We start from the raw sequence: 24,802 nt of genomic DNA on the forward strand, positions 1-24,802 counted from the left end.
TTTTATTGTTCAGTTCCAATTTAATGAGGCCCCCCAAGGGCAGGTCCATGACACCCTGTATTCATAGAATATCCTCTGGACCCAAGGCATCATTATATCTGACAATGTCTGATGCCAGAAAGGAAATATTGCAGAGAGTTGAGTCAACTGAGGCACAATTTAAATGGAAGAAGAAGCATTATGTAATATTCTCAAATTGGCTTTACCATGCTTGTTCATAGCATTTGCATTGGTCTACATTGCCCAAAGACATTCCAACACAAGAGCAATTTCCGGATTTATGGATATGTTCAGCCCCTACACTGCAAGACGTACTCATGTTTGTCTAGGAAACCATTGAAAAACTATTTTACTTACCTTATCCTTTGCTCCTGCAGGTTTCCTCCTCTCCCTGCAACTAGACCCCATAATTCCATTTTCATTGTAGGAACTCATCATGATGAATCCTGCATTTTAAGTCAGAATACTGAGGGCCCATCCACAATTCGGAGTTAGGAGTACAGCTCAAGCTGCAAGGGGAGGAAGGTATTCAGTAAGTAAATATGATATTTAATGTTCCCCTGGATGACATTTAACAGATGGAGTCCCATTATAAGGGCAGTTTTGACCCATCCCAAAGTTTAGCATTAACAAACCTGCTCGGCTAAACAGTTTCTATACATAAACTCGTGTATTTAGCTGTCTGGCAGCAATGTGGAGGTCATCCTTGTGGCTGCAGTGACAGTGAGTAGTCTGTCTTGTGCAGCATCTGGTTATTTTCGCTCACACCTTTGAACTCTTATCAGTTATCTCAAATTATCTACACTTCTTTCAATGAACATTTGGCACCTATAAATAACTCAAGGTTATAACTCCCCTTAAGACTGGCTGAAGACTGGAGTGTAACATTTTTAGCCTGGAAGTCATACAGACAGATAACTATTGATCCTCATTTCCCTTCAGGTGCTGAATATGACAGAGCACTTACACAAAGATAAGATATGATTCTTCCGTTTGATAGGAGCGGCACAGACATGTCGTTGTTGTTTTACATTTGAAAGGACCTCCCTAGGCAGTTTCTGTACATAGTTTAGTTTAGTTTACTATTACTTAACCTTTAAGACTTTGTGAAAATTTAAAATGGAGAATGAGAATGTTGTCACATATTTCTCTAATGGTCGATCTCATGGTGGGATCGAATCAGCAATGCCAGTATCCACAGCAAGCCCATGGAAACTTATTTCTGTTACTGGATATGCATAGGTGCTGATGTGTCTTTAAAGTCTTTATCCCTATCTATGATATGGTTTTCTCAGTGAGAAATCAATCACTCTCATTCTATATCATTCTATCATCTGCCTGGGCTGTCAGCGGAAAGGCTGCCAGAGGATAGTGGCCTTGCTGATTCAGTCTCACCCTTGGATCAATCATTGAAGAAATATGTGGCAACGTTCTGATTCTTCATTTTAAATATATGGATTACACTATTGTAAATGTAACACTGGTCTCTTCATTCCTGAAGAAGGGAATCTTGCGAAGCGTGTCGAATGTGTATGAATTGAGACTGGCATATATATGCGTTATGTATATATATTCTCTGTTTAATAATTGAATAAGTTATGCTTTTATATTTTAAAACAGGAGTGCCCAACAGGTGGATCACGATCTACCGGTAGATCACAAAGGAAACGCGAGTAGATCACGGAGCCCTGCCTTTCAAAATAAACTCTACCACGCACAGGAGTTATTAAGTCCAAGTTTTTATTGTCGGTAGATCATTTTGACTTGGTCATTTTAAAATTAGCTCACAAGCCAAAAAAGTGTGGGCACCCCTGTTTTAAAATACTGGTTGTGATCATAATTGATGGAAGGTGCCTAAAAAGTCCTTAACATTTGTGTAAAAGATATGATTCACAAGGAGTACCTAGGCTTTGGTGGATTTTGAATTTCGAACATGGTTTACTAGTGTGATGACTTCCAATGTTGCAATGTTGCTCATAAATGTTATAAATAATGTTGCTCCTTAGTATTGTTTAAACGTTTTACTTATACAGCTGGTGTGATGACTTTTCTACAAAGTCACTTCCGATCTCCAAAGAGCAAACAGATCTCATATCTGAATCTTTATTTAGATTTTATTGAAAAAACTTGGAAAGAAGAACCACTATCTGCATGGAATTTTATTGTTTTCCCCATGTTTGCTTGGTTTTCCTATAATATAGGAGATTACATGGTAGAGGTCAACAGCACTGAAATCAACAAAGAATGAACCAGAAAAAAAACTAATGAAACCAGATTTTATTACAGATTTTATTAAACCATAATAGGTTTTATTTTACAAATGCATCAATTCACAGAATGAATACATAGAACAAAAGGCAATCGCAGGGATATCCTTATACTGCAGGTTCTCTTGTACGGTTTCTTCTCCAGCAAGGAAAACAGCAATCATTACAGAAGTGACACCACTGAAACTTATTCCATACTTGGTAAAGCTAGCAATCAGAATAGTCTTAGATTCAACCTGGACAGCTATGAGGCTCAAGGCACAGTCACATGTTGAAAAGTGCACTGCTATTTTTTAGTGGGAAGAATAAGTTAAATATGCCAGGTAATTGCTTATGCATAATTCACTTTTTTAGAGAGTTCTCTAATATAACAAATTTTACTTTGAAAATGTTGACATTTCCAGCAATGCTTATTTTGGATTAAACATACATCTTTATTCTGTTTTCAGATCCTGTGTGTATATTTAGGATGTCCTTCTATGCTGTTGACATTGCTATTAGTCATTAGAACTTGAACAAGATCAGCACAAGGCCAAATGCCAAACCATTTCTTCCACTTCAGCTCCTACTTCAGGCATCTGTGTCTTATCTACTGCTTATTCCACTTACCCAGAAAGGAGGCGATGGCTTCCAAGGGCCTCGTGGACTCCAACTACCAACCAGTTTGAGATTGCAACATCACTTGGCACCTTACAAGTGATATATTGGCTGCACGTAAGCTGCCAGGAGTTCTTTAGTATCTAATTAGACGCAATTGTTTAAAGCCTCATTCACGCTAGGCATTAAGGAAAATGCTTGGTTTTAAAGTGTGCTTGGGACACGTGCATTTGTATGCAGTTTTGGTGAGTTTTGACGGGCCCCTTCAAATGCCTTGATTGGATTGTCTTGAATATATTTATTGCCAAAAACTTTTTGTTTTACTGATTTATAAAACTCCAAGAAAACGTGCATCAAATACAACTGATCCAATCCAGCTAATATACTGACAGTTTCAGACTCTAGGTAGACTTCATTATGAGTTATACTGAGAGACCACGAGCAGCCACAAAACGGAACATCTGCAGTTCTTAAGGGCACTCAAATAAAGTAAAAGCTAAAATTGTACTTTGAAGACACAAACAATTAAAAAAGGCAAAAAAGGAAGAGGTTTGTCAAGGCCGTTATTCATGGCTTACAATGAGCAATCTGAGAGTGATGAATATTGTCTCCAATGTGTCATGATGGAAAACGGCCCTTAGGCTTCTCTTTACACCTGTATATACCTATAAATGTAAATCCACTTTCATCTCGTAAACGTCAGATTGTGGAGCGCACCTGATTCACAGTGGCCAAGCAGTAAGGATGTGAATTCTGGCAACAGCTGTCAGAGCAACTTGGAGAGAAAAAGAAAGTAAAGCTGGCCATACATGAATTGACGTCAGTCTGATCAATTTTCAATTTGATAGACTTTTATAATATTGTTGACTGTCAATCAAAAACCAATATATTGTATCGTTCACACAATACAATAAATACACAATACATTCTTCAATTCCTTTGTAACCATTCTATCCGTCACTAAATTATGCTATATGTAGGTACAGGAATCTTCCAGGTCCATGTATTTCAATAGCAGTCATTAATTCCCAACAGGGAATGTTTGAGGGAATGTCAGATTCCCTGTTTTATAAATAGAGCCCCATTTGTGAACATGCTCCAAAATTACTTTTTTTATTTTAGAAACCAATATGATTTGGATTTTTAGAAACAAGGTTAAGATTCTTTTGATTCTACACTCGATTTTGATTGCTACAAATGTGGAAATAAAGATTTGATTTATCGATTTTCGATAACATGACCTCTGCATGGTCAGCCCAATAAAGTAATTGGTTGATAGGCATTTCTGAAGACATTAAAATTATTGGGTATATTCATAAAACAGTGAATGTGACCTTCATCGATTCTTCTCTGGTGGAGAACCAGTTGCTGCCATTAAAACTACATGAATCTAAGTATTTACCATCAGAGAATGCTTAGTGAATGTCATATTCACTGCTTTATTAATAGACCCTATTGTTTCATTGTCATGAAGCCACAGTCATGGAAACGCAGACTGGTTAAGGATGGGCAATGGAATACCACAGGCCTGCACATTTTCATCATGTTAATTCAACTTGTCTGTTGAACATAGGAAGAGAGAAGCAGAGTTGGAGGAAGATGATTTTAGGATTAGTGGAAAATGTGGTTTTTGAAGTGGTGATGACACTAGACTAGCTGAACATATAGAACCGCAAGAGTCTCATACCAACTGAGTGTAAAGTTTGGGCTTCAACTAAATAGTCCCGCAAGCTTGTTGTTCATCCCCTGAAGAAGCAGGCATATCTGTGAAATGTGTTGGGTATATAAATTTATATGGGAAAGCACCCTTTTTTGATTACCAGCTTAGCCTAACTAATTGCTGTGATTGCTACTTGTAAAGAGCTTTACAATGGCCAAACCCAGACTATTATCTGGTTTTAAAAATTTGCAAATAAACATTGAATGTTTTAAATAATATAGTTTAAACCAGTAATTCTCTGCTGTTCATTTTGGTGGTTCTTTTGATTTATCAAACTTTCACACATATACTTATGTGTATTATTTTAAATATATATATATATATTTGTGTGTTATTTTATAATTGATATTTTTTTTTTCACTTTCCAGCGCTGTTCTTAGTCCGTCCTCTTCAGCTTCACTTTCCAGCGCTGTTTTCTGTCCTTCCTCTTCTGCGTCACTTTCCAGCCCTGTTCTCTGTCTTTCTTTTTCTGCGTCACTTTCCAGCGCTGTTCTGTTCCTCAATGTTAAGGTTTACCTGGCTTGCAACCATTAATGAATGACACAATGCAAATTTTAACAAAGTACAACATTACTTATTAACAAAATATAAAAAATTAACATATATAATAAATAGAAAACTCACAAAATTATGTATAAACATATGTAACAAAAGAGGTTCACCCTGAACATGAAGGTAAGATATTTTCATCTAGTGTGCTTGCTGCACCTCTCTTATGAGAGCCATAAGCTCCCTCGTTGCAGCCCTCAGTGCCTCTGACATTTTTTCCAATGTGCTGTGGAAGGTGAATTCTGGGGAATATGCCAACAGGTATCTCAAGATGAAGGCCTATGATGCGATGGTGGAGCTGTGCAGAATCATAAATCCTGCCGCCAACATTAACTATATGAAGCAGAGAATCCAAAACTTGGACATGGTGTTCAAACAAGAATTGGACAAAGTGAAGGCTTCACAATGTTTAGGTGCTGGCGCAGAAGATCTGTATGTACCTAAACTATGGTACTTCAACCTCGTGTCTTTCACCATTTATCAGGAGGAAGGTCGTCCATCAGTGTTCAGCCTGGGAGAGGAGAGCAATGATGCAGGGCCAAGTACACAGAGCCTGGATGTGACTCCTGACATTTTTATGACACAAGACCAGATAAGTTACCAACAAATAATTTTATTGTGTAATTTATAAAAACACAGAACTATTTTTTAAAATACATTAGTACAGATTTTTATTGCCTTTAATTTCCCCTAATTCTCTGAAAGATGGGAGTGCCTTGCACCCTTCTTTGGTGGCCGCCTTTGTCTCTATGCTGCCCAAGCCAGGTAAGGATGAGCATGAGCCCAAAAACTATAGTCCTATATCTCTCCTCATACAGGATAATTAAGCTTCTGGCCAAGATTTTGACCATGAGATGGAATACCTTTTTGGGGAGCATTATACACAAAGATCAGATTGGCTTCCTTCTGCATAGACAAGCCACCGAATAAGATACGTAAGGTTTTCCATCTTGTGCATATTTTGCGGGAGAGAAAGGAGGCAGGCCTTATACTTTCCCTTGATATACAAAAGGCATTTGACAGTGTGTCTTGGGACTATCTCAGCTTTACCCTAGACAAATGGGGATTTCCCAAGGAGTTTGTGGGTCTTCTATACTGGGTCTTCTCCCTGTAAAGATCACCCTCAGCCGCTGTCAAATTTGCTGGACACTACTTTAGTCCCCTGCTCTATTTGCGCTCGCTATGGAGCCCTTGGCGATCTATATTAGATGCCTAGATGATATACATGGAGTGCGAGTAGGGGGAACAGAATATAAACAGCACTTATACGCAGATGATATGCTGCTAGCATTGACCCAGCCTTTACCCTCCTTGGCGGTTCATTTCTGTCTGGTTTTATGGGTCTAAAAGAGGTACATTGTTTTTCATGAAAATTTATTTTACAGTATATTATAATAGTATGAGTATAATAAAGTTTGAAACACAAAATCATGTCAAAATAATTATTAAATAAATAAATATTATACTCATACTAATATATTATACTGTAAAATAAATGTTTATGAAAAACAATGTACTGCTTTTACACATGTAAATCCACTGTATTGCATTCAAAACAGTTATTTTGTATTGAATGCAATGCAACTGAATTTTAATTTCCCGCCCCGCCCCGAACGGAACGTGCAGAGGACGCCGGCCGGAGGAAGAAAGAAGACAAGAATCGCGAAGGACGATGCCGGCGGTTTCGGTAAGCGCCTTATTTACTATTGTTTCCATATTGTGTGACTTGGGGTTACCGCTCTTAGCATCTTTTTTTCTCAGTTTAACTGCTTTTTCTCTCTTTACAGCTCAGGGGGTAATTCTTTCTCCCCAACCTAGTGAGTACTCTGAGAAAATTCTCTTTGTTCTCCGGTTTCCAGGTGAACATGGAGAAATCAGTGGCAAATAATGCTAATCTACCACCTGAGGTCCTTAATAGGCTTTAGTCTGCTTTTTCTTTTGCATTGTCATCCTCCCCTATCATGTATTTGTGAATTAAAATTTCTAGCAACTACTATACATTGTATGCCACTAATTACCATCCGTTGCTTAGCTCCTTGCAACCTCTGCTCCGTGCCTTGTTCTCTCTTCCACTGTCCTAGCTAGGCTGGATAGCGGCAGTAAAAATGTCATTGCTGCCAAAACTTCTCTACTATTTTAGAACCCTACCAGTAGCGGTTCTGGCTTCAGTCCTCTGTACCTTACAACGCCATGTACATGCGTTTGTTTGGCAATCTAGGGTTGCTCAGGGGACCATGTACACGCACAGGCATTGGGACCATGTACACAGGGGGTTGGGAGTACCCAATCTGGCTAAATACTATGCTGTGGCACAGATTAGTCAACTTTCTGCGCTGCATGCCTCCTCTGAGTACCTTCTATGGGTTGCACTGTAAGCTGTGAATTGTGGATCTTTCCCGATTTCATCTCTACTCTGGTTGCCATCTTCACTTCGCCCAAGGCTTCTTAGCCCCCTGATGCGGCACTCACTTAAAGTTTGGGATACCTATAGAACCAGGTTTCGGCTCATGTCTTCATGGGCACCTCTGCAATCTATCTGTTTTAATCCCCTGTTACCGCCTGGACATATGAACCCTATGGCATTCCAATGGTGGAGGACAAAGGGTCTATGCGTGGCTTATCACCTAGTTGGTATTTTATGCGTTAAGTCCTGGGATCAGTTGTGTGCGAACTATGAAATCCCCCCCAGGGAATATTACCGATACATGCAACTGCGTCATTGGCTGTAGCCCTCTGTGAAGCAGGTGCATAGTCCATTGGCTCTCACTCCGTTTGAAAGGATCTGCTATCTGGCTCCGTTGTCCCCAGGCCTTATCGCCCTTATCTACAGACTTCTTATTGCTGTACCTTCCGCCAGATCGCAGCCATATGTGTGTAGATGGGAGGTGGATCTGGGCTGCAACCAAACTGATAAGGTGTGGGAAGATGTATGGAGGTCTATATCCTCCTGTTCTATTAATGTGACTTCACAGGAATCTGCATTCAAGGTATTATTATGATGGTATTTGACCCCTGCAAGGTTGGCGTGCTTTGATCCTGAATCAATGGGTTGATGTTTTAGAGGCTGTGATGCCATTGGTGATATGCTCCATATTTGGTGGACATGTCCTAAACTATCTGGTTTTTGGCAATCAGTACACAACCTACTCACTTCTTTGCTGAATAGACCCATGATCCAGGATCATGGTGTGCTCTCCTACACCTTCCAGATTTGGCGCTCTCTCGGCCCCCTAGAAACCTGGTAACCTTTGTTTTTATGGTGGCACAACAAGCAATAGACAGGGCTGAGGACTGAGAGAGTGGCCTTCAGTGAAGTCTAGACTGAATGTATTTATGGTAAATGAGTACCTGATCAGCATTTTGACTGACACCCATGACCGGTTTTTGGAGGTGTGGGACCCCTGCATTGTTTACAGTCACCCTACTCTCTGGGGCTCCACAGCCCTCTAAAAGCTCACTGGCTTCAGTACTTATTTTGTATTCTGTTTTCAGTGGCATTCTGAAGGATTTGCAGGCTTCGGGCACAGACTTTTCCCCCTGCTCCTTTCCGTATTTCCTTATATACTGTGTATTTGATATTCTGTATTGCCTTGTTCTATTTTATTTTTTCGTGTCTTTTTTTAGTACTTATGTGACTTTTTGCATGTGATTCTTTGCTACTATTCCCAAAAAAACCCATTGTTAACAACAATCTGTAACAATTTTGGGCTTTCCCTTACTTTCCGTACTGGAGACAATGGGCATCAGCCCCAAAAGGGAAAAGGAATTTCCCCAGTGGGGACACAGACAGCCACTATATACATTTCCCTGCAATCAGGTATAAGTCAATTCCAGTGACAAAGTAATTCCCTTATCTTTTATACTATGAAGCTCTCAAGATTCTTGAAATCAGATATAGACATATTACTGAATGCATATATATTTACATCGTCTTTATATCTATTGGACCTGAACTCCATTTGCCATTATTATGTTTTTCTTCATTGTATGCTGTTTTCTTATATTTCCAATGCAGCACTTTGCATATTATGAATAAACCTTAAGTAGTAAAGGGTGACAATGCTTTGAATATAACATCCGAAGAATACAGCATTCTTCCTCTATGTGCACAGATCTTGTATGCTTTTATTTTTTCCCTTTTGGTGATTACCATTTATTATGTGCAAACGAGTAAGTTTATGTCATTACTTTAATCAATACATGGAAACCTACAAGACATCTGTTTGTATAAAATGTTTATAAAGATTTATCTGAAACATTCCAAGTACAAAGATATAAAAGACTGGTATTTAGATGTAATATAAGAAAGGTCAGAAAAGTATTACTGATATACTAAATATAAGATTCAATAGTAACTTTCTGGGAAGTATGTAAATACCTTTGCAAGTGAAAAATAGCTAACACAGTATTGGTGTGTGAGATGATACCCAAAACAATTCATTGTTCATTTTTCCTATATAATAATAATTTTAATGAAATATGTGCAAACCAGTTATAGTTTTAAATCCATTTTCTTTAGTTTTATGAATGGATGTAAAATTATTACTTCTTATGTTTGCCCCAACATTTGGTTTCATGCCACATGAAGAAGGAAGAAGAGGGCAAAGAAGAGAATGATATTATTGGAACATACCTGTAATAATGGTAAGAGGTTTCTTCTATGGGGGCAAAGGTGGATGGGATTCCAAAAGCCAAAAGTTAGCCCTAGCTTTCAGGATTGGTGTCACAAGAAATTCATTTATCCAGCATGCTATGCGTTATATAAAAACTTCACATAATGGTTCAAATAATAATAATCAATATTCATGAATACTGGATGTGTTTTATTGGATTACACATGTGTGATATTCCTTTTATGTATCACAGATAGATTACCAAACAACCAAACATTTGGCTTTACATTCTTGCGACCGTGGTTGGCATTACGGGAAAGTAGGCAAGCGAAAGCAGATCTCGTTAGAGCATTTATTCTTTCTCTTTTTCTTATCTTCTGTTCAAAGGCCAGACATATGCTCCCATTCCCAAAGCTCTCCCATTAATCTCAAATGCTACTGGGGATTTCAGGAATGCATATAGCTAAAAAAAAGGCCAGACTGATTAAAAAGAAACTAATTATCTTTATAGAGAGTAATCATTTCAAGATGAAAACAAAATCTATCCAAAAAGTTTTAGAAATGATTTTTACATTGGTACTTAAATACACTGGTCCTTTTTTTGTGTTTTTACACTTTGGGCTTATGTAATCTTTTATGCACACTACCAGGATCTCTCTTTACCAACCATGTGTATGTACGTTTATAGCTGCAGAAACAGTTTTAGATAAAATAGGACCCTGGGCAAATATAAATGTACAACATTCAAGCTCCCTACACCTCTTCTATTGGGCCTGATTTATTAAAGGTATCCAAGGCTGGAGAGGGTACACTTTCACCTGTGAAGTTGGGTGATCCAGCAAGCTGGGAATGTTAGCAAATGTTTTCAATTCTGTACCAGATCTATTTTAGGTTTTCTGGATCACCCAGCTTTAGATGTACCCAGATGAAATTGTATCCTCTCCAGCCTTGGAATGCTTTAATACATCAGACCAATTTTTTTTTTTTGGAAAAATTCAAAGCTCTGATCATTGCTTAACCCCCTGGGCAATTACCCCGAGCCTAGTTTGGGGTAAGAAAACTTGCTGAAAGCAATTACTCGAACCAGGCTTGGGATAGCTAAAAACAGAAACAAGTGGTACAGTGCAATCTGATTGTTATACAACATTGTATGGCAATTGGATTACAACTGAAAAAAAACACTTACTTTGTCCCCGAAGCTCCTCTTCTGTCTTCACCCGGCGCATGCAGAGACAATCTCCGGGGGTTTCCCGGTGACCTTGGTGCAGGCGGGAGGTGGGGCGGGACATTCAAATCATTTTGTATTGGATATAATTATATATATATATATATATATATATATATATATATATATATATATTATATAAACTACTGTAAAGTTATATTACATTATACACATTTTATTAAGATTTTTTTTTTAAGCTTATTATTAAATTTATTATATTTTGGACATTTTTCGGTGAGTTGTGCCTAAGAATTATAGCCTACAACGTAAAATAAACTTTCATGCAAAAAATGTAACACCTTTTGCATGGAAATACAGAGAGAATTAGAACGCTCGACGATTCCTGATGACTTCGGTGCATGCGCCCGTCAACGGGGGTCGTGGTGGGAAATTCAAATCATTTGTATTGGATTCAATACAAACTCCTGTATCCCATCCAATACAAAATAATACAAACTATATTTGTGTGGTTTTGTCTATAGGTATGTGATTTTGGATGTGCTGCCCCTTTTTAAAATATACCAAATTAGGTAACTGTTTTAGAAAATTATAGTACTATACAGTATACAGAATTATTGCATTTTCAGTATTTTCAGTATTTTTGATTTATTTATGCATTCTTGTTTAAGCTGATTTTTGTTTTTTTTAATTTCATTTTATTATTACATTTTTTTTAAATGATTGTGTGTTCCAGACTTTATTATATTCAGGATATCTACTAGACCCTTGTTTGGAAATATTTCGGTAAGTTAAAGGTCTAAAATATAAAAAAATATTTTTTATGAAAAACAGTGTACCGCTTTTGGTACAGAAATCCAGACATCAGTGAAACGCCCAGGAAGTTAAAGTTAAAACAAACATTCACTAGTTTAAAAAATGGCATTTAAATGTGTCTGTATTTTTAAATATAAATGTACCTTACTTAAAGCCTATGCCAGGGTAAAATATCAAAATACCAATAAAAAAACATTTTTGGTACATCTCTGCAACCCATGTACATTTTTATATGTTAGAAGTACAAAAAATAAATGTGAGTTTAGGGTTCTTATTATGCTGACTTTTAAATATATGGATATTTTATTTATGTAATCACTTCCTAATGGCTGAATTCAATGGACTTTACTAATTATAGGGTTGATTATTTAACAAAAGGAATATAGGCTGTTCACATTTCAAAGTGATATTTTTTATATACAGTATAGTTATATTTTTACATAGTTAGGAGTATTTCACTTAAGTAAATGAGATCAAGCTCTCTTGGCTTCAAATACCCAATCATGTGCAAGCAAAAATACTATTTTTTGTACATTCCTTTGCATGTTATTGAATAGTGTTAGTGTTTCAATTGGAGTTGCCCTTATATTCGACCCGAATATGGCTGTTCTAATTCGGATAGACCCGACCCAAAAAACATGGGATTCGATGGTAAAAATTTGGAAAAAAAATGTGTTTAAAATAGAATAGTAATTTTAAAGTAATGTATTGATCGTTTGTGTTCTTTTAACTAACTTTTTTTTTTTTACAGGTTTTCCTAAAATGACATTATGATTCCCGTGGCTGTGCAGCCGTGGGAATCCTCCTGTCATTGCGGGATCTCCAGGGACTATAGGTTATGAATAGGGACTTGTCCCCATTCATCACCTATAGTGCCCGGAGATCGTAGTGGAACTGCGGGAGACGTCACGTGGAAAACTGAACTGCAGATTACCTATGCAGTTCCACTACAGAGTCTGGGCACTACAGGAGATGAATGGGGACTTGTCCCCATTCATCACCTGTAATGAGTGCCCTGTATTCTTGGATGGAGAAACTCTATCCAAGAATACAAAGTACAGAGCTGCAACAGCAATCGCTGTTGCCACGCTGTGCTTCTACTGTTTTCTTGGATAGAATTTCTCTCTCCAAGAATACAGGGCACTACAGGAAAGAAGTCCCCATTCATCATCTGCAGTGCCCAGAGATTGTAGTGGAACTGCAGAGGTAATCTGCAGTTCAGTTTCATTGTGACGTCACATTGGAAAATGAACTGCAGATAACCTCTGCATTTCCACTACGATCCCTGGGCACTATAGGTGATGAATGGGAGAGCTGGTAGGGGTAACTGAGCTGCTAAGTGACTGCTGGGGAAATTGAGCTGCAGAGTCTATGATAGGAGTGGCAGACTACTAAATTACTGTTAGGTGGAGCAAGAAAACTTAGCTGTCAGGTCTCTATGATGGTGTTGGGTTGGTTAGGGCTGGGTGAGCTGAGAGCCATTTCTGGGTGGGGGGAGTAGGTTGAGCTGAGCTACTGAGACATTGCTGGGTGGGGGGAGTCGGTTGAGCTTAGCTGCTGAGACATTGCTGAGTGGGAGTTAGGTTGAGCTGAGCTGCTGAGACATTGCTGGGTTGGAGAAATAGGTTGAACTGAGCTGCTGAGACATTGCTGAGTGGGGGGGATAGGCTGAGCTGAGCTGCTGAGACATTGCTGGGTGGGGGGAGTCGGTTGAGCTGAGTTGCTGAGACATTGCTGGGTGGGGGAGATAGGTTGAACTGCTGAGACATTGCTGGGTTGGGGGAGTTAGTTGGACTGAGCTGCTGAGACATTGAGCCTGATTTAATTAAAGCTGGAGAAGATACACTTTCATCAGTAAAGCTGGGTAATCCAGGAAACCTGAAAAGGATTTTCTCAAAGTAATTTGCTATTTGCTAGCAAATATTTTGAATCCTAGACCAGATCTTTTCAAGGTTTGCTGATCACCTAGCTTCACTGATGAAAGTGAAGCCTTGGAGACCTTTGATAACACAGGCCCAATGCTAGGTGGAAGAAGTAGGTTCAGCTGAGCTGCTGAGGCATTACTGGGTGGGGGGAGTTGGTTGACCTGAGCTGATGAGACATTGCTGTGCATAGTGAACTGAGATGCCTAAAAAAAAAAATCAATCAACTTCTATCATGATGAACTGCAGCACATTGCCTGCAGCTACAGATGTCAGTGCGGACTTGTAAAGCTCATTTACTGATTGTTAAAAATATGTAAATACTTGTCCATAGCCTGATCACAGATTCTCTTTGTTAAACTGATCACACATGCCTACTGTATCTATTACAAAAAGAAAAAAAAACATAAAAAGACTATATGTTCCCTTTTAAAACATACCTTATAAAAACATTCTCACTGATGAAGGTATCAGCTGGGCACTGGCTACAGTTATGTCAAACAAAGTGTGCCGCAAAGTGCCAACCTCTCCTTTTGTGCTGTGATACTCAGCGCTGCCAAAAGATATTAAAAAGCTTGCATGAACTAGGTGATGGCAGCTGTAACCATCTAAGTTATTGCCTGCCAGCTGCAAGGCTGCTTCAGTGCTGCTGGCTGCCTTTTGTGTTTGCTTCTCTGTTTTGTATGCCCTTCTTCTACTGACCGATTCGATGGCAGCGGGCAATCACCGTGTCACAGCACACTGCCACTAGCTATAGCAGAGCAGGCAGCTTAGCAGTATCAATTGAGAGTCTTTCATTGAGCAGCTGATACAAGTAATATTTTCCTTGGACAATGCCCAAACCGGCTTGTATTGGTCAATGTAAATCCAAGAAAACCCATAGTAATATAGAGGCGAGGAGGGGTGCACACACACACATAGACACACACATACACAGAAATACTGTTATTTTTTTTTTTATTTTAATTTTGGCTGCCAGCTATCTGTAACAATGTAGCCAGAACGTGGGCCATGCCAATCACGCATCTGCTCCCTAAAACCTCCAGCAAATAAGAATTATGGCGGGTTGTGTAACAAGAGACTCGGATACGCGTACGTTATTTTCACGGTTCTTATCTGGACACAAGTTCAAAGGTGGTCGGAGATAAGGGAAGATTCTGTCTGCTTTATAACGTGATTTTGCGGCTAAGTAGATTGGTTAAAAAAAAATAATGAACCAAAAAAATAATATTTGTTTCTTTGTAGCTGTGTGCATATAGACACTTGTGCTTTGTTATATTTTGTTTGAGATTTTAACATGTTTGTGGCCAGGAGGATTTTATGCTTTTGCGATTTAGGTATTTATATAATTTTTTTTTATTATTGTGTTTTTTTTTATTATAGATAAGGTTTACATTGCTAAGACACAATGTGGATGTACCCACTGGGTTCATGAAAATGGAAAGAATTTGTGAAGAAGAAGCCTACTTGATATCTAGGGTGCATTATTATTAAAATATTATTTTTTAACACCCCCATTACACACCCCCATGCATCAAAATACATTCATAATGGGAATCATGAGACCTAGGGATACTAAAACCATGCTAAATGGAATAAAAATAAAATCCAAAGATTCCCTAATAGTAAACTACTGTGAAATATGAGAATAATAGTTGTGTGCTTTGATAGAGACAGGCTCACAGGGGACTAAATTCTACCACTACAGTCCTAAAAGCAGCAGTCACTTGACAATAGATAGGCAATATAAAGGCAAAAATGGCAATACATGGGCCACAAATGGGCAATTGTGTGCAATTCACAATCAGAAATGGTCAAATGTTACAATATGAGGATAACAAAGGGTCAAATGCTACAAAGAGTAAAAGGAAAGGGGAGATGACTATATGCAAAAAACATTTTCTTCTTCTGATTAAAGATTATTTATGTAGCGCCAACATTTTACATAGCACTGTACATTAAATAGGAGTTGCAAATGACAGACAGATACAGACAATAAAACAGAAGGAGAGGACCCTGCTCAAGGAGCTTACAATCTAAGAGGAGGGGGAAGTAGCACACAATAGGGGGGCAATCATGAGACTATGCAGACAGCAAATTATATAGCCATTTATACATGCACACACATACACATGTACAAGCCCAAGACACATCCATTGGCATACAAGCAGCATTTGCAAAGATGCTGATAAAAAAGAAAATACAAAATGATAATCAAAGTTTTAAAACTGAAACAGCATTACCACAATATATACAAATATCTGCATGTTCAGGGTTAGTACTTCCCCAAACATCATTGATTTAACGTACTGGAAATATCACTCGATCCAACAGAACCTCCATCACATATTGCAATCCAATTTGCTGTAGTACTTGCTATATATATAATAAATCTACCTGGCCATCAGAGTAATATGCAGCACTGGGGCACCCTCCAAGGGACAGTACACAGTGCAGGCTGCCCCCCACCCCAAGGTTTGCCACTATGAAGAATTATATACAACAATTACATAAAAAGATTTAAAAAATATGTTGGGTACCAGAGGTTTTGCAGGTCTATTCTCAAGGTGTCTCTGAGAGGCAGAAGAAGGTGTAATACAGTATAGAAAGCCTCAAAGATTGTTTTTTAAAGTTTCCTAAAGCCCTCTCAGCCTTCTAATGTAAATAAACAGCAGATGTTTCTAAGCCATTAGAAACCTACTGCAACTCAGGGGCTTGTCCACACTATCTGACGACCCGGTCCTATGAAGTAGGGGAGGTCACAATTTACAAAATGGTGGAAGACCTAATAAAAAATAATAGGGACAGTGGGGCATTGGACAAATGCCTGATAACGGCTTATCACAGCACTTAATGGGTGGCTGAGATTGCAGCTGATGCTCTGTGAGGCATTCTATGGTAAATTGATCACAGGCTTGAGAGATGGAACTACCAACCCAAGAAAAATCTGCATTTGCAATGTGCATAGCCAGCTAAAGGAAGGAACTAATGGGCTAAAAGTACTAGGTTAGGTATGTGTTTTGGGTTTGCTTTAAAGCATTGGTGTGAAAGAGGACCTACCGTAGTAAAATATATATTTTAAAATGTTAAATACATTTATTAAGAGTAACATGTTACAGCTATAAATTAGCCTTCTCAGACATCACAGTGCACCCCTAACAATACCTTCATCTGCTCTTCACACCGGGCGCAGTGCTAACTTTATTCAGGCATCAACCAGGGTCACCATTTACTTCCTGCACTGAAATGCGTGCTTGTCCAATTCTTGGCTGGGTTTAAGGAATACACAGATTATTATTTTACCTTGTTGTGACCAACTGCAAAGTTACATTATTGCATATTGAGGAAATGCTTCCCTTTCCTGGTGGCATCATTCAGCCCTGGAAAATGTACTGAACCTGATTGTCCCATTTAAAGTGTAAACCTACCAGTCCTTAAACAAATATTACAATTAATGGAAATTACAAGAAAAACATGTTAAGAAGGGGAACCAGTTTCTTTTCTTGGGATCGAAGAGGGCAATATGGATACAGAAGGCCCATAACTCTTCAAATTTTGTTGGATGTTCTCAAGAATTCTTCAAAATAGCCTTCCCAGAAGTGACCATGGTATTTTGTACTAACACGCCATGCATATCTATGGTCCTTTCCTACTCCAATGGTATCCAAATCAGTAGGAACTCTTGGAGAAGACTCCATAGAAGTCTTCAGGGGTCACTTCTATAGGTGCACCTCTCCTTCAAAGTCAATATGTAATGTTAAAAAAGTGTTGAGTTTGGATACGTTCAGGAACCTCTTGTAACACATAAATAACCTGGGGGCTCTGATATCCATGGTCATCATCACTAGTTTTACCCTTCCTTCAATTTTTGCCTGCTGCTGTGATAGGATGTTTTACTCAGCAACAGTGAGAATTTGGAGGACCAGAGCCGGTGGCTATAGTGGCTGGTTGAAGTTTGTATATCAGTGTTGCCTGATAGAAATAAAAAAACAATTCAGTAGTAGCTACATGGAGGTATCTACTATCCAATGTGTGAACTTTTCCAATTCGGGTCAAAGGTTTGCTTTAAAAGACTGGTATTTTTTGAAATCTTTGATTATATCCAGTGTTAGTATTATATGAAATGCACATAGAAAACAGAACATAAAACAAACTTTAACATCTATTTACTTGGGCATACACCCCGAGGCCCTGAGAGTTCCCTGTTATCATTATCTCTTTTGCCTATAGGTCTCACACGCAGGTGGCGGTGCAACATATCTGCCTCTGGAGGGAAGAAATAGGAAACAGAAGGGAAATTGGGAAGGAAAGTTGAAAACTGCTCCCATTGTACTCTGACAGATGCACCTTAGAGATGTTTGAAATTGCACTTGGATTGCTTAGCTAATGAGAGCTGGAACAGGCAGGCGGATCCCTTCCAGACCATAGAATCATTCCAAACTTTCTTTTAACTACCGAAAACTTAGCCTAGAAGTTTGCCCTCAGGAGACAAATAAGCGGCATTGCCTATTGGCATTGTACAATATGCTGCAGTCATAATATTGATATTGCATAGAGTAAGAACAAAGCAAGAAGAAGCAATACATTAATTTTTTTCATCAATAAGAAAATTCATAAGATATCCATTGAGCATTAAATTCAATGATCAGTCAAAGTAATACAAACACTGACAGGTTAAGAAATGTAACATTGATTCTTTAGGTACAATTAGATCTGTCAAGAGCTGGGATATATTAGGCAGCAGTGGACCAGTTCTTGAAGGAAATACAACAGAAGCAGAACAAATGGGCAAGTGAAACAATCTTAGTGTATTTCATAAGTTGTAAGCTGTGATGGCCTGGTCAAGGCATCTCCAATTTAGCAGGTCCTGTAGGTTGTTCATGGTATGTGATGGTTAGTATCTACCACAAGTGGTCCAAATAAATGACAACCAACTACCCAGCATGAGCACCCAAGGCTTATTATTGCCCCTACGAGGAGGGGAAGGCTAGACTGCCTGGTTTAGGCCTATAAAAGAGTTACTGTAGCACAAATTGCTGAAGAACGTAAGGCTGGCCACGAGAAAGGAACCAGAACACACAATGGGTCTAATCCAAGACTGGAGAAGATAGACTATCATAGAAGACCCTGGGTTATCCAGGGAAAAGATCTGGTCCATCTCCCTTAGACTTATAGAGCTTTAATAAAGCAGGCCCAATGCATCACAGCTTGCAGTGTAAGCGGCTGCATAGCCTTGGACCAGTCAAAGTGCCCATGTTGACGCCTGTCACGTACAATTGGCACATAAGAACTCTACTATGGAGCAATTTAAGAAGGTGGCTTGCTCTAAGAAATTACATTTTCCTTTAGATGATGCCTCGTATTTACTGTGGAGAGAGATAGCAGCAGGATGAGAAGAAGGCAGGCTAACAGGGGCAGTATGGTTAAAAGGGTCTACTGCTAAAGTCTTTGTGCTGGATACCACCGGTTACCTTGTGAGGTCCTGGGGAGTCCATACCTGCATGGGTCGGAGCTATGGTGGGACAAGGGGGACCTACACAAAATTTGGCAAAAGTTTTTAATTTTTGGTACGATTGGTGTATATTTACCTATTCTGGACTGTTTATGTGATGTTATGAGTCATTTTTTCCATTACTAAAAGGACAAGTATTTTTTACAGTAATTAAATGCAATGTAAATATTCTGAAGCAGATTATTCCAAACAAGAGGAGGGTAGGAAAGAAAAAAGGAGCAAGGAAGTCTCCTTTGTGGTGTATTGTGAATAAAGGATATAGTTGAGTTTTATACGTTTGTAGTAGTATGTATCTCTATATCTCTATACAGATCATAGATGTTAGGATGCTCTCAGGTGGAGCAGAATCCTATACTATTTTTGTATTTCCTAAAAAGTGCCCAAGTTTGCTGATCCTGGTCCTTGAGAAGTTCCAGCTAGTGGTAGAGGGAAACCATGCTTTTTTTTACTGACATGACCCTTAGTTAGGATGATACATTTATGGAAAAACTATTCTGTCAAGAAAGGTTGATTTTAGGAAAACATTTGTACAGAATAACATTTATTACATCTTCATTGCAATAATTAGTTTTATGGCCACTTCATCAGGAATTGTGTGTATAGGCTTTTGCACCGTGTTGCACCAAGGAAGAAACAACACAAAGCAAAGTATAACAATATACTATGGCCCTGATTTATTAAAGTTCCCCAAGGCTGGAGAGAATACACTTTCATCAGTGAAGCTGGATGATACAGAAACCCTTGAGTGGATTTCCTAAAAGTCATTAGGTTTTTTTTAGCAAATGTTTTCAATTCTGGACCAGATCCATTCCAAATTTGCTGGATCACCCAGCTTCACTGGTGAAAGTGTATTCTCTCCAGCCTTTGGAGAACTTTAATAAATCAGGGCCTATGTCTATTTGTTTCCGGAAGCTTAATTCTTACTTTTGGCAATATTGTCTTGCAAAAAAGATAAATGTACATGTATAAAATACATGAATTATAAGTATGTCATGTAAGATAAAACTAAGAAAAAAATGTAAGTGTTGCAAGACACCTTATTGGATCCATGTGCTTCTACAAACCCTTCCAGTCTAAGGTTTGGTGTAAAGTTGGCTGGTATCTGGTCAAAATTGAATGCTTACATTTAACAAAATGCATTTAATTTTATATTAGAAATGCACAGCTTCATTATCCTGTTATCTATATACGCCTGGATATATGCCACATGAACATATAGATCACATTGCTTGCCATGCTCACATGCTCAGTGTTTGAATTTTTACCGGTAGGTGTACCTAGGCACCAAACAAATGGCGTTACATAGCAGAACATATTCGTCAGTAGACTATTGTGCTGCAAGACAACGGTCATGGGCACATGTACACCATTGTGCAATGTGCATTGAAACAGAACTTGAAATTGAACCAGTTGATAGGTCCTCTGTAAATGCTCAGAAGCAAATTTAACAACACAACACAGTTAAAACGTAAAATTATAATAGCTTTAAACATCCACTCATACATCATGTCTTTTAATTAAGCACTTAATAATTCATGCCAGAATTATAAACAGTGAAATGACTCAAGACAGATATCCGTGCCTGTCTCACTTTCAATATTTCTTATATTTTTAGAGCAAGGAGAAAAACTTATGGAAAAGAGTAGAGCAAACAAGAGTTTTCTTGTTCCAAAGTTGGCATCTACTGGTTGTTAAACATCTGAGCGAAAGTGTTTTTTTTCACAGCTTTCACTGCCAGGGAGAGAAATGGATGGGGTGCATGTGCCATCATACTAACAGCTGAGGACGGTCCAAATAACTTGCTTTAGAGATAGGAAAAAGACAGACAAGTGTGTTCTGACTTTGCCAAAATATGTTGAGATAGCTCAGGTACTTAAATACCAAGGTAGATGGTATTACTAGGTCACAGCAGGGTCATCTAAGATCCAGATCACAAGAGACAGCATTGTATTATATGTTCAACAGAATGACAAATGGTATAAATAATATAACTAACCAACTAGCCATTGCTTTTATAATGACTGTTGCAACCAGTTTCCCCAATTCATGGCCTGTTAATATTATTTCAGTTAGAAATGGGAGGAGGTTTGTGGAGCGGCGGAGCCTAGCCAATGAAAATGTTTGGTTTTAGCAAATGTTTTAAATCCTGGACCATTTCAGAAATGCTGGATCTTCCAGATTCCACCATAATAGTTCATCTTCTCCATCCTTGGAGAGCTTTAATAAATCAGGCCTATTGCATGAAAAGTGCTGGAGCAACAGTTGGATGGTACTATATTAAGCAGAAATGAATATATTTCCTCCACACCTGGATCCTAAAAGTAAAATGGCAAGAGGAGACCCTTGGAGGTTCTTACATGTTGCACTACCTTAAGTCTTCAGACATGAATGGATGAATGCTGTACACAAAGTGCTGTTCAGTTTTATTTGAATAGGGGAGGAGGGAGGATGAGTAAACACCACCGGCTTTGCTTCCCCCTATAGGAGTGGACAATGGCCATTCCCAATAGAGTATTTATGAATCTACCTAGGGACAGATGAACATAAGCGTTCATCTCTGGTGACAATATTCTGATGTATGTACGAAACAAAAGACAGAAGACAAAGTCATTAGCACTCAAAAATACAAGATTCTTGCTTTATTGTGGCAGGACTATGGGGTTCATAGGGGTAAATGCTTCAAGTGTTTGGCATGCTTTTAAATTTTGTCATTGTGTTGCTTTGAGGAAAGGACTCTCCACAGCCTGAAATGTTGACTTTTCAAACATGTTGTAGCAGTACTTTTACAATAAAGCAAAAATTCTGTACTTAAAAGTGCTGGTGACTGTTTTCAAGCATTCTATACCGCGCCATCTATGGTTGTCACTGCAAGCACCCATCCTTTCTTTTATGATTGCTGTAAGGCTATGTACACACATGCAATAATTGTCGTTGGAAAGGATCTTTCACGATCCTTTTCAACGACTAACGACTGCACGATGCATGAACGAGTGCTGTACTTACACCACCGTTCTGCTCTATGGAGAGGGGAGGAGGAGAATGACGGAGCGGCACCCCGCTGCACTCTCTCACCCTTCACTTCCATTACGATCATTCGTCGTCCATCGCCTCTGGATTCGGCAGGATGGTCGTTCGGATGATGGACGACGAGCGCTGTACACATGCAAGATTCTCATCCGATATCAGCCCTGAGCCGTTTATGAGATGAGAACCATTGCACGTGAGTTTAGCCTAAGAAGTGCATTTTTATCACCGACATTACACAAAACAATAGACATGCTCTACAAAAGACAGTGAAGAACAGTTTGATTGCAGAAACTCTGGGTGTGCTTGTATTATATTTGGTAATGTACCACAAGGTGTGAATGAGCACTTGGAGCCATAGCCTTGCCTGAAAAACCTGCAGGGAAATCCTGTGAACTAAATACACCAAAAAAAAAAAAGTAAGGTCCGTAATACTTTTTCTGTACTTTCCCTGCATCCTATACTCTTTCTTCCTTGACCCCTTACATTTACCCAACTCGGACCCAACCAGGGCAATTTCTAATATTCTTCACCGAAATGACCATGTAAAATAAGTCTCTCGGAGACACGGAAAACAATTGTTATGAGCTAGCAAAAACAGTCATTACAGAACCATTAATGAAATCAAATGTTTCTTCTTACATTGTCTACGTCAATTACATATCTTAATACTGTTTACCAAAGTGGTTTTATATATTTTACTTTATCCCCATGGTAACCCATCTCCAAAATGAGCTCTCTACTCAAGTCACAGGTCTGTTTTCACCTCTTGGTCCTGAATGTTTTTGTGAATCCTTTCTTATTTTCACATAGTATCTTAAAATCAACTAAAGGGGCCAATTTCCAATAAATTGACCGAAAAATGTTTGTAGGATGCTCCTTGCCTCTACTGAAATTTTTTGCCCATTTTATAAATTTTCATTGAAGGAGCATTTAATCGAGGTTAAATCAGAAAGATGTTGCTGCCTTTTGTTAAAGTCACTCAAGCGCCTACGCTTGAAAAAATTGTATTCTTTCAACATGCTCTTTGTAAGTGTCCAGGAAATTGTCCGTCTAGAAGAATGCTTTCTATCTAAATTTAATTATCGATGGTCCATGTTTGTAGTAAGTGCCTCGAAAAATGGATTTGGTAAGATTTTTATTTTTTATAAGAAGACTCTTCCTGAAGATTGCAGCGTAAGCACAATACATTCACCAAATGTAAAAGACTTTGTGCTTTTCTTTAAAATATAAATGATGACAATTGTTAGGAATTGTGACAAACAAGCTCAAGCTTATAAGAAATAAAAAGGGTTTAAAATTCATTTTAAATGTCTGGTTGTATTTGTGGTATTTTCCAACCACTGAAGGTAATATTCAAGTACAGAAGTTTGGTGCAGTAACATTGGATTAAATTGGAATGTCAGGATCTTTAGGAATACATCATAAAATAAGTAGATGTCTCCAAACCAAAGGTTACCTGATTTGAGAAGTTGAGGCCAACCTCCAACAAAGCCATCTTTTCATACTTGAGCTGCAAAGCTAGCACTCACCTCCAAAGGTCCCAGTAAAGGATATGGGACTTTGACTGATTTCTTTACATCTCTTACAATGACAAAGGGAATTCTTGTATCTTTACTGGTCTCTATGTACATTCAGCTGAAAGATTAATTATAGACAACTTGTCCCAACTTATGTTTGGCTTCCCAATACATTGCCTGGTTGTCATCCAATCCTATATAAAAAAAAAAAAATTTAAAGACGTTAAGCATCTTATATGAGTTGAATATTTGTTCTGACAATGTGGTGGGGAGGATTCTTGTCCCGATAATTGGCCTTAAAGTGTATTTTAACCCAGAATGTAAATTTATTATATTGCAGCTTTCTAATACTTACAGATGGTGGCTTTGGCTGTTAGTTTTCTTCTATCAGACTTAAATCCAGAGACAAAATCCATAAAAAAAGTACAGGTCTGAATGGGCTGCCAATACATTACAAAATGAGAACTTGCAATTATTTTTTGCACACTATGGTGCATTAAAAATCAAGTTGTGGTGCTTTTGGGAAGTGTGTTGGGGTCACATGCGATAAAGCATGCTTTACTGCACATTACTACAATGCATAGCAGCAAATGTGGTCTAAAGCAGCTTTTGCCTTCAGTTGATATTAAATCTCAGAGTACTCAAGATGCATAGGCAGATGATATCACGTGCAAACTTCTATTTTCTTTGCAAAATTGAGCATGATTTTCCCCTATCCAATTTTCTCATCTTCCACATTGGTCTATTAGGCCTCTAATCAAATTAAAAAACCTATAGGAAGGTTTAGGAAGCAAATTAGCCGAACCGATATTTGAATGAATGCTTACTGTACCTTTGGATTTAATTACTGCTTTGATATGCGGCGTCCATTGATGACATCCCATGCTTGTGTGATTTTTCATGATATGCTCAGTTGGCATTGCCCAGACTGGTGATATCTTTACTTTACTGGTAAGTGTAAGTTGCTACTCTTTGCAGTGGATGCTGCAATTGGTAAATAAGTGCGTATGAGTTCAAAATGTACTTTTTACGGTTCTGGTTCTTCTTGAATACAGAGAAATGATGTAGATCCCAATGAA

This window comes from Pyxicephalus adspersus, chromosome 4 (assembly GCF_032062135.1).
Source record: "Pyxicephalus adspersus chromosome 4, UCB_Pads_2.0, whole genome shotgun sequence".
NCBI classification, from domain to species: Eukaryota; Metazoa; Chordata; class Amphibia; order Anura; family Pyxicephalidae; genus Pyxicephalus; species Pyxicephalus adspersus.